Source organism: Silurus aristotelis (assembly GCF_946808225.1).
Source record: "Silurus aristotelis genome assembly, chromosome: 20".
NCBI classification, from domain to species: domain Eukaryota; kingdom Metazoa; phylum Chordata; class Actinopteri; order Siluriformes; family Siluridae; genus Silurus; species Silurus aristotelis.
Genome location: NC_139593.1, coordinates 9,227,787 through 9,237,786, shown reverse-complemented (window position 1 = coordinate 9,237,786; position 10,000 = coordinate 9,227,787). Strand labels below are relative to the sequence as shown.

The 10,000-nt window shown below is 34.3% G+C and overlaps 1 protein-coding gene across 2 annotated transcripts in view; it reads right to left on the bottom strand.

The window, feature by feature from the left end:
- Nucleotides 1-10,000, bottom strand: part of vps8 (VPS8 subunit of CORVET complex) — a 117,834-nt gene that overhangs the window by 90,631 nt on the left and 17,203 nt on the right. The window lies entirely within an intron of this gene.

Here is a 10,000-nt window from a genome sequence, read left to right as displayed (position 1 = left end):
AGGTTCCACTGTAATTTGCAGATATCAGCCTGTTCTGCAGACATCGTCAAACCTCATAGGGTTCTGCCACGCTAATTTCAAATAAAGGCTGTAATCTCTGACTTGAAAGAAAAGTAATCTTTCTTCTTTCCTACATGGAAACAATGGTATCCTCATCTCTAAGTTCAACAAGTGACACCAAATTGGCAGCATGAACAACCAACGGAAGCTGCTTTTTCCCTGTGAAATAAGTTGTACTGTAGATATAGGAGTCGGCTTTGAATCGATCATCTTACTGGCAGATTTGTGTGTTAAATCTGTAATACTGATTATATAGTTCAGTATTAAAACATCACTCATCACATCATTGCTAAAAAAAACAAACAAACATGGAGGTGTGTGTGATAAAATTTTAGTTCAAATTTTCGATGCAGTTCCCAGATCCGGCTTCCACCTTCTGAAGAAGTCGATTGCAGAATCAGAAGTTACAGAGCACTAAATCAAAAACTACTACACATCTTTTTGACAAAAACTGGTCTAAATTGCTGCGATATGAAAGAAACAGGACCCGTCATAGCAAAAGAATCAACTTTGTTTCTTGCATAGATTCTATACAAACTGCTCTATATAGAAACTTCTGTCAAGTCGGTTTTCTCCTCATATCAGGAATCATATTCACTCAAATTTACAATCTACTACAAAATTCTTTAACCACACAGGAATACTTTTCTTCACTCTCAGTAAAGGCTCCTCTCAAGGTTTCTTCCCCATGTCTTATGGATTACTCATTAGAGATTCTGATAAGTTCTGATCTGTAATAATTTCTTTTGTTCACCTATAAATAAAATAATCTTCAATTTGTGCTATAAAATCCTTCTTAAATCAGTATACTGGCTTGAAAAAATAATCATTGAGTCACATGCTGTTCTCGCTGTGATCCCGGATCAAGGTCTACTGCTTGTAAACACACAAAACCGCACAACAAATCGTCTCACTACACACATTATCCTTTAGCTATTCAACACAAACCATGTTTGAAGCTTAACTCTTATATTAGTAGTTCAGAATTAAGTATTAAAATAAACACACAAACCTGAGTTCGAGCAAACAAGCATTTCAGCTGACGTGATGTTCATCAAGCACCTGACCTACCATACAGAGGCAGTTTGACATAAAAAGTGACCTATAGCCTTCTGGCAAACCATTAACCTTTTCTGATCTACATTAAGACCTTGTGAACTGTCGACAGATTATAACGCTACAGAACTACAAAGACATTTCACTGGCAATATCAGGCTTTAGATGATGGCAACATCAGAGCCAGATTCTTAAAAAAAAAGTGCTTAAAAAAAATGTCCCTAAAAATCAATGTGTAAGAAAACGCAAAATTAAATGTTGTATAAAAAAAAAAAAAAAAAAAATATATATATATATATATATATATATATATATTTTTTTTTTATCTTTTCCCGTGATCACAACCTAATTTTCCTCATGATCGCAACAAAATTTTCACATCATAACAAAAAGTTGTTTTATTTTCCATTATCACGACAATTTTCTCGTGGTCGAAAGGCAAAAACCCGTTTTCTTATGACGTAATTTTATCCGCGAGAAAAACACGTACCTTGTTAATAACAGCCTCCGCCGCAAGAGTTGGACTATTATGTGTAAGTTGTCCATCACTGACAGACACAGAGCTATTTCATTTGAGTCCCTGTTCAAAGTAAACGCGAATGCGATCATCCATGATCCTGCAATGGTGCTGCCTCTGGAAAAAGCTCTTAGGCTGAATACACAGAAAAATTAAGCACCGATCGCGAGGAAACAACGTTTGTTATGTCGAGATCACAATAGAACCCATTTTGTTATCACGAGCAAATTATGTCGGAATCACGAGAAAACAAGAATGAAGACTAAATTATAACGCATGGCCTCTTAGGACTTCCATACATGACAGATTAACGTTTGCTTCATTTTTTTTTCAGACACGGCTTTCAAAACATGAAGTCAAAATGATCCCTGATTTCTCTTCGCTTTTCTCTTTCTCCTCATTTTCTCCATCGGTATATTTACATCCGAGGCATTTATTAGAGACCTTTATCCAGATTCTTTTTATAATTATCTTATTTGGAAAACTGAGCAGTTGTGGGTTAAGGGCCTTGCAAAAGGGCCCTTCAGTTGCAGCTTGGCGGTGCTGGAATTGTAACTCGTCTTCCCGAAAAGATGTCAGATGAACTACTTCCCATTTCCCTTCATTAGCCACCATCACCTTTGCAATTTTATATTCAGTAATGTAAATTTTCAAATTTATTTTCTTTACTGTGGTTGCTCGGCTGAATCACAAATGTTGTTGGATGTGTACATTTGGAAAAAGAAAAACTCGGAGTGTCAGTATGTTATTATAGTAAATATTTGCAAGAATAGTGTGTATTACATCAATTTAAATGTGACTTGTTTAGACGTAACTTGCATCGACAAAATTGACTTGAGCAATGTTCATAACGTGTAAAATGTATTTATTATATATATTATTCGGTGCTCCTAAACTGAGATAAAAACGAGTGCTACTTCATATAAAACTTCTTCATTCAAAATCTGTTCATTAGCACTTGTATAAAGACTCAACTTCCACCACACTCGTTCTTTTCGCATTTGCCATGTAATGAAGTCAAAGGCGGATGCAACACTAAGGCAAAGAAAACAAATCACAAAGTAAAAAGAAACCATAACTAAAAGCATGAAACAACAACCAGACAACACCACCACAGACCACCACAGACCACCACAGATGACAAACAGGAGATAATAAGCATGGTGTGAGGTGAGTCTGTTATTTAGCACTTGTTGAAAAAAAATGTGATTCAGATATAAACGTCATGTGAAATTAAACATGGGACTGATGGGAAACATAGTTTCTATATGGACTAATGAACACGTCGTCATAACTAATGAACACGTTGTAACTAATAAACATTGTAACTAATGAACACCACGTCGTAACTAATAAGCATCATTGTAACTAATAAACACAATGTCGTAACTAATAAACACTTTATTGTAACTAATGAACACCTCATCATAACTAATGAACAAAACATCATAACTAATGAACACAGTCATAAGTAATGAACACGTTGTCATAACTAATGAACACATCGTAACTAATAAACACCTCATTGTAACCAATGAGCATGTTGTAACTAATGAACACAACCTGGTAACAAATGAACACCTCATTGTAACCAATGAACACGTCGTAACCAATGAACACAACTTTATAACTGACGAACACGTCGTCATAACTAACGAACACGTCGTCGTAACTAATAAATACCTTAATTGTAACTCAAACAGTGCATAGGCTGTGTTGCTGGACAGCTGTGCCTAATATACTGACAATTCAACATGCATTTATGTAAGAAACATCTGAAAAGTGGGTTTTGCTTTTGAAACTGTGAGAATGTGTGCCATGGTCAAATAGTTCAGCATTTCTGAGCAAAGAGCAATTTAAAAGCTTAAAAATAATAGTTTGCTATTTCTTTGTTTTCACAAAATCTAAAAAAAAAAAAAAGAAAAAAAAAAGAAAAACTGAAGTCAAGGAGAAAAACCCAACAGGGAATTGGGTTACCGTGACAACACAAACTTTTTTAAAATACAAATAATAATGAAAAAGATAAAGTCGACAGAGGTAACAAACAAGAGGGGGAAAAGGAGGTAATGAACAAGAGAGAGAGAAAATAGAGATACAGAAAGTACAACAAGACCAGGGCTTGAGGCTGATAACAAATCTACTGAGACATGCGAACAATTCGAGTTCGGCAAAACTCTAAACTTTCAGACACAATCCAAGACAACACGTGGCCAAGACTTTCAGCCGATGCATTACTATTTACATCCAAGTGCATTTTTACGTGCAGGAAAATCAGATTCACACAATAATTGTTCCAGTAACAACATTTCAATGAATCTTAATACTTTGATCAAAGCTCTTAACGTCTTCATCCATAATCTTACAGTATCTTGATTATAACTTTTTATATTCTGTAATTTTGTATTCACTACTTCTTTTGAAGAAACAAATGGCCTGCAAAGGAAAACATTTCAGACTTTCAACAAACGTATAGATTTCTGATATTTTGAAAAAAAAAAGGTTGGAAAAAAAAAAAACATTTGACTTTTTGAGTGTTACACATCATGTTTGTAAGCACATTATTTATTTGTTTGTTTGTTTATTTATTAATTTTCATAAAATAATACTTAAATATTAATAAATTTAAGATTGACTTCCTTTTACTTAAAAATAAGCAAAAAGGAAGCTAGTCAATGAGCAATAGCTTTATACCTTTTGTCCATTTTTTATTAATAATTGTGAAATTTGTTTATACTTGAAAGTAACACTGCAACATACAGGTATAAATAATTAAACAGAGCACAATCCAATTCTGCCATTTGAAGTCCAAATACACATTTTCTAGGTCCAAAAAATTAGAAACTTTATAAAAAGCATGCCTTTGTATCTCTCAAGTTTCGTGAAATCATTACTACTACTACAATCCACGTTCATTATTACCTGCACCTTTTCTTACCTCCAACAACCTAAAAATATATATTATTTATGACATTTATATTATAAAAGTATATTATTGTTTTACATTTGCCTTATAAATGAAGACAATGACATCCATACCATTATGTTGTGTTTGTGATATTTTCTTCACTGTCAGTTTTATGCATAACAATTCTAGAGTTTTTTTGGGATCCAGAACATAAAAATTAAAATAAATAATAAAATTAAAATAGTAATCCATATTTATAGCCCTATCATGTAGATTATTGATTATGTAGGAGATAAAAACGATTTTTTTCCATTTTTTTCCAAATTGACCAATATTTTGATATGTAGATCGATTTCTCCTCGTTAACTGTTTCCCGAGTGCATTCTCTCAGCACGACTGCTGCTACGTAAACATGACGTTATCACAACACTAGACTGAGACATGTCCTGGGAGTCACATAAAATACAGATTAACATGGCAGAGGTAGAGCTGCATCTTCCTAGAGACAGAAGTACAAAGGCCTGTTTGTAAAAGATTATTCATATTTATGATTTGCTCCCTGTCTAAAACAAAGAAATAAAGGTGAACTATTGGTACCATATTAAATTGCATAGAATCAGTTTTTTTTCATTGAATCGCATTGTGTTCAAGCAAATCGAATTTGGAAAATGGGATAATTCGTATCCGGTAGCTGCTTCATAATGAGTGAATAAAAAAATCTGTGAATATAAATCGAATTTCATCAAATTGATTTGGTGCCATGGGCCATTTAGTAAAATCAACATAATTGCTTATATCACAGCTTATTAAAAAAGAACATTTTACTGGTTTACCTGAGCAGAAATACCTACTACCATCTTCCAGCCAATCAGAATCAAGTATAAGCAGACTATGGTTTACAAAGTTAGATGTACTGAACTCAAAGTGTGATGATCCAGGGTCAGTGTCTCTATTGTAAATAACTATAACTAAAACACATCCATGATCAGTATTCTCATTTATGCGCTCCACCGTTTAGCAGTACAGATAAGGCATGAGAAAACATGAGGAACAAGGGCATCTAATTACACACACAAGGTGATTACATGACCAACATGATTCTCCCTAGAAACAAATTTAACACATACAGGGATCTTGCTGCGAAACCTAGACAAGCCCTAGCAGCCAAGACCACATTTTCACAGCGGATCAGTGTATAAAAGGAAACGGAGTGTGTGCCCTAATGTGTTACTAGCTATCACCGAAATGCAGATGAAACAGGGACAGATGGAGAGGGATGGTGGGAAGGGGATGATGATGAAATGTGAGGGAGAATTTTCACTCCTAAACTCAAGCTGATGCTCAGGACAATAACGAGTGTATCTGTGTGAGCTTAGCCTCCAGATACTGTGAAGCTTGTGTCTGTGTGTCTGTGTCTATATGTGTGTGAGAGAGACACTAATATAGAGAGCGAGAGAGAGAAACAGAGCATTCTCTCCTGTCTGATTAATGTACTCCAAATATCATCACAACACTATATGATTTGCACACATTGCATCACTTTTATCACAGTCCTACTTTCAGATGTCAAAATCTTCAGACATGTCAAAATACATAAGCCATTACGCAATATTACCAGGCGAAGTGTTATTATAGCACAATTTGAATCGCCCTATACCTTTTCCCAGATATGTACAATTACATTTGAGGAAAATGTTGCTATTCCATATAGTTTTGTCTCATGCCCACCTTCGCTGTAACTTCGAGGTTATTAAAAGACAATTAACAGCCTTAAACAGCCAAATATTAGCTAGCTAAAAGGCTAACTACTTACATTCTGTCAATAACCCATATAAGAAGCTCATTGTAATTAGTATTTACTGCTTTAAATTCTTTTCATAAGTTGTGAGGGAATGTTGTGTGTATGTCAATATGGCTGGAAGCATGACTGCCTGCTTCGTAGTTGAATTGAAGTGGAATTCTATTCACTAAGCCTTTTCATATTACATAGAAAACATCAAAGTTCATCCTACAGCTTTCCTTAGATATCTATTCAAAATCTGAGGTAAATGTTGCCATAGCAGATAAGTTTGGCTCGTTTCCACCGCCTGTGTGATTTCATAATGCTATAAACAGCTTCATGTTAGCTAGATTAGCATTAGCTACTGATATTCTGTCAAGATTCCTCATGAATGGCTAACTCTTAGCATTTACTGCAACATATTTACACTTTATGAATGTTTCTGCTTCCCAGTATGGCAGACATCATGATTGCTTATTGGAATTAAAGTGGAATTCTAGTTACATTTAGTCATTTTGCAATAATATACAGAACACCTCTGAGGAACATGTTCAAATTCTCTATATTTTTGTGATATTTACTGTTGCTGTTTCTTTACAATGTCAGCAAGGACAAAAATAGGCATTAGCTGGATAAATGCCGATGCTTCTCACTGTGGCAGAGCCCATAAATGTTTGAGAAATTTGAGTCTAGTTTCAGTATTTCTAGCTGCCATTACTCTGCTTTTACACTGTCCATATAAGAGGGCTAATGTCTGGTTGCTATCTGGTAGAACTGTTATTGTATCCAAACATCATTGTTCATCCTAGTTTATACTGCATAGTGTGTGCACCTTTTCAGCTGTTTTCACAAAATGTCTGCTATGTCTACTTTTAATGTATGTGTTTTTTAGGTAATCTGATCTAATCTAATATAATGACGATGGACAGGATTAGAAATGAGTTTATTAGGGGGACAGCGCATGTAGGAGGTTTTGAAGACAAGGTGAGGAAGGCGAGATTGAGATGGTTTGGACATGTGCAGAGGAGGGACATGGGGTATATAAGTAGGAGAATGCTGAGGATGGAGCCACCAGGAAGGAGGAAAAGAGGAAGACCAAGGAGGAGGTTTATGGATGTGGTGAGGGAAGACATGCAGGTGGTTGGGTTGAAAGAGGCAGATGTAGAGGACATAATAGTATGGAGACGGATGATCCGCTGTGGCGACCCCTAATGGGAGTAGCCGGAAGAAGAAGATAATATTATATTATATTATATTATATTATATTATATTATATTATATTATATTATATTATATTATATTATATTATATTATATTATATTATATTATATTATATTATATTATATTATATTATATAATTTAATACAATACAATTATGGCTGTAAATCTATTAAAATATTCTAATACTCTAATCAACATGGGCATGGAGAAATATGGATGCTTTATGCAAACGTATGTTTATTATTAGTGAAACCAAAATAAACAAAGCATGAAGTCAAAATATTATTGTAAATGTTTTAATGTAATTATGGTGTTTTAAATCTCGTAAATCAGGTGCCCGATATGTCGATTGCGATCTACCAGTCGATCGCAAAGGTAGTGTGGGTAGATCGCATTACATTAAAAAAATAAATATTTATTTATGCATTTTTATAGTAGGTAGATCATTTTGACTTGGTCATTTTATAAGTAGCTCGCATGCTGAAAAAGTGTGTGCACCCCTGACGTAAATCATCAGGACACCAAACAGAATTTGTGCTATGTTTCCACACGGACGGTTTTGATTGCCAGATGTCTTGCATCATGGTGGATTTTGGTGATTGATTTGAGACTTGGTGCATCATAAAACAAATGTTTAGTGATTAAAAAAAATTATAATTTTTTTTTTTATTTCTGCTGATTTTCTTTTATTTATTTTTTTCCTGAGTAAAAAAAAGGACGTCTACTCTTTACTGCTATTAAAACAAATGCGTTAACATGTTATTTACATGTTAATTTTGACAGCCATTGATATAACATAACAAAAAAATAATGTGTATTATACACTCCTGGGCAAAAAATGTTCCAAGCTCGTAATGGCAATCTATAAAGCTGTTAATGGTCTCCTCATAAAACTGGTCCAAAAAAATAGCAAAATTGAAACAATTGCACCCCTGAGACCTTCTTTTATTTGAAATTTTTTTTCCTATAAAAGATTAGTCATTATTTGGTTTTCTGCCACACCTGATGCAGTCCATCAAGGACCTGAGTGGAAACTGTACTAATCTGGCCATTAAAAGTTTAATGTGGGGTTTTTGCCCAGGAGTTTATTTTAGATGCCATTTTGTTATCTTCATAATATTCATAATATTCCATAGTTTCATTCAAAGCAGTGCAAGAAGAGCAAAATGCAGTTATTCTGTTAACCACACAGATACGTGTTGAATGCTTTAAAAAATAAATAAATAAATAAATAAATAAATAAATAAAACATGACACACAGACCTGCAGTGACAACAGACAAATAAGGATTTAGTATAATAATGCAAACCACTGGGCAGTTTCCCCGAGAGGAAAATTCAATATTCACACATGTTTAATATCTAGCAGAAGTGCCTCATATCTTTTTATGAGATAGAACACCAGAAGGGTTGAATAATGGGTTCAGGTAAAGGGAAACACTTATATTGTGGAACAGGAAACAATTCAAAAAGCAGCTGAGCGAAACTGACCTTTACACTGAGAATAAATACAATCACAGGTGACAGTTCTGATATTATTTATGCTGCATTTCCTTTTTGTTCATGATTTGTGTAGCGTTCTGATTCTATAGGGTTATTTTTTGTCGTAAAGCTGAAGTACAGAGGGGCAACAGTCGTGTAGTATAATAGTATATTTTGTATGTAACTGTTTAACTTTTTATTTACATCAGTGGTGATGTTTAAATCGGCTGGGGAGCTTTTAGTTTGGATGTGAGCTACAGCTACAGGATTTTGTAGCATCTGATAAATTCGGTGGGACAATAAGAATAAAAAAATAATAATAATGTTAAGTAAATCAAAGTAGTTATTCAAGTGATAATAATTTAAAAAAGGTTTTGCAGTGTCTAAGCAACAAAAAGCAAATATTAGAAAAAACACAACAATGAAAAACTACTTTGTCGCCAAAAATAAAAAAAAATTATTTATTCAAAATAATTTATTTGCAATAAATAGTGACTTTTGATGACCTTGTAAAACCTAGAAATTACCTTTCAAAACAGGAACGATCTTCATGAACACCAAAACATGACGAGGAACCCAGAGACGGAAGTTCCTTTGTAAAAGCAAAGCTTTTTAAAAACCCAATCAGGCCAAATAAAAAAAAAAGTCTGATCTTAGAACAGCTGGAGACTCGGGGTTAATAGAAGCAGCGCATCAACAGCCGAATGTCCCACCGCTCTCAGAGCTCAAGTTCAAGACGAGCAATTAAAGCAACGAGGTGTCAGAGAGTGCACGAGGACTCACTGGGGGTGTGTGGTAGTTAAAGGAAATCGGTTCTTCCGTGTCCTACTTCTTCTTCGCTTGAACAGACCCCATGGGGTGACTGAATTACAAAAGTAGATATGTGCACTCTTGCTAACAACTCACACAATTCAACTAACTGACAAATGCTAAAATAATATCTGCTGCTTAATAACCTGCTGCTCACTGCTGCTAATTTT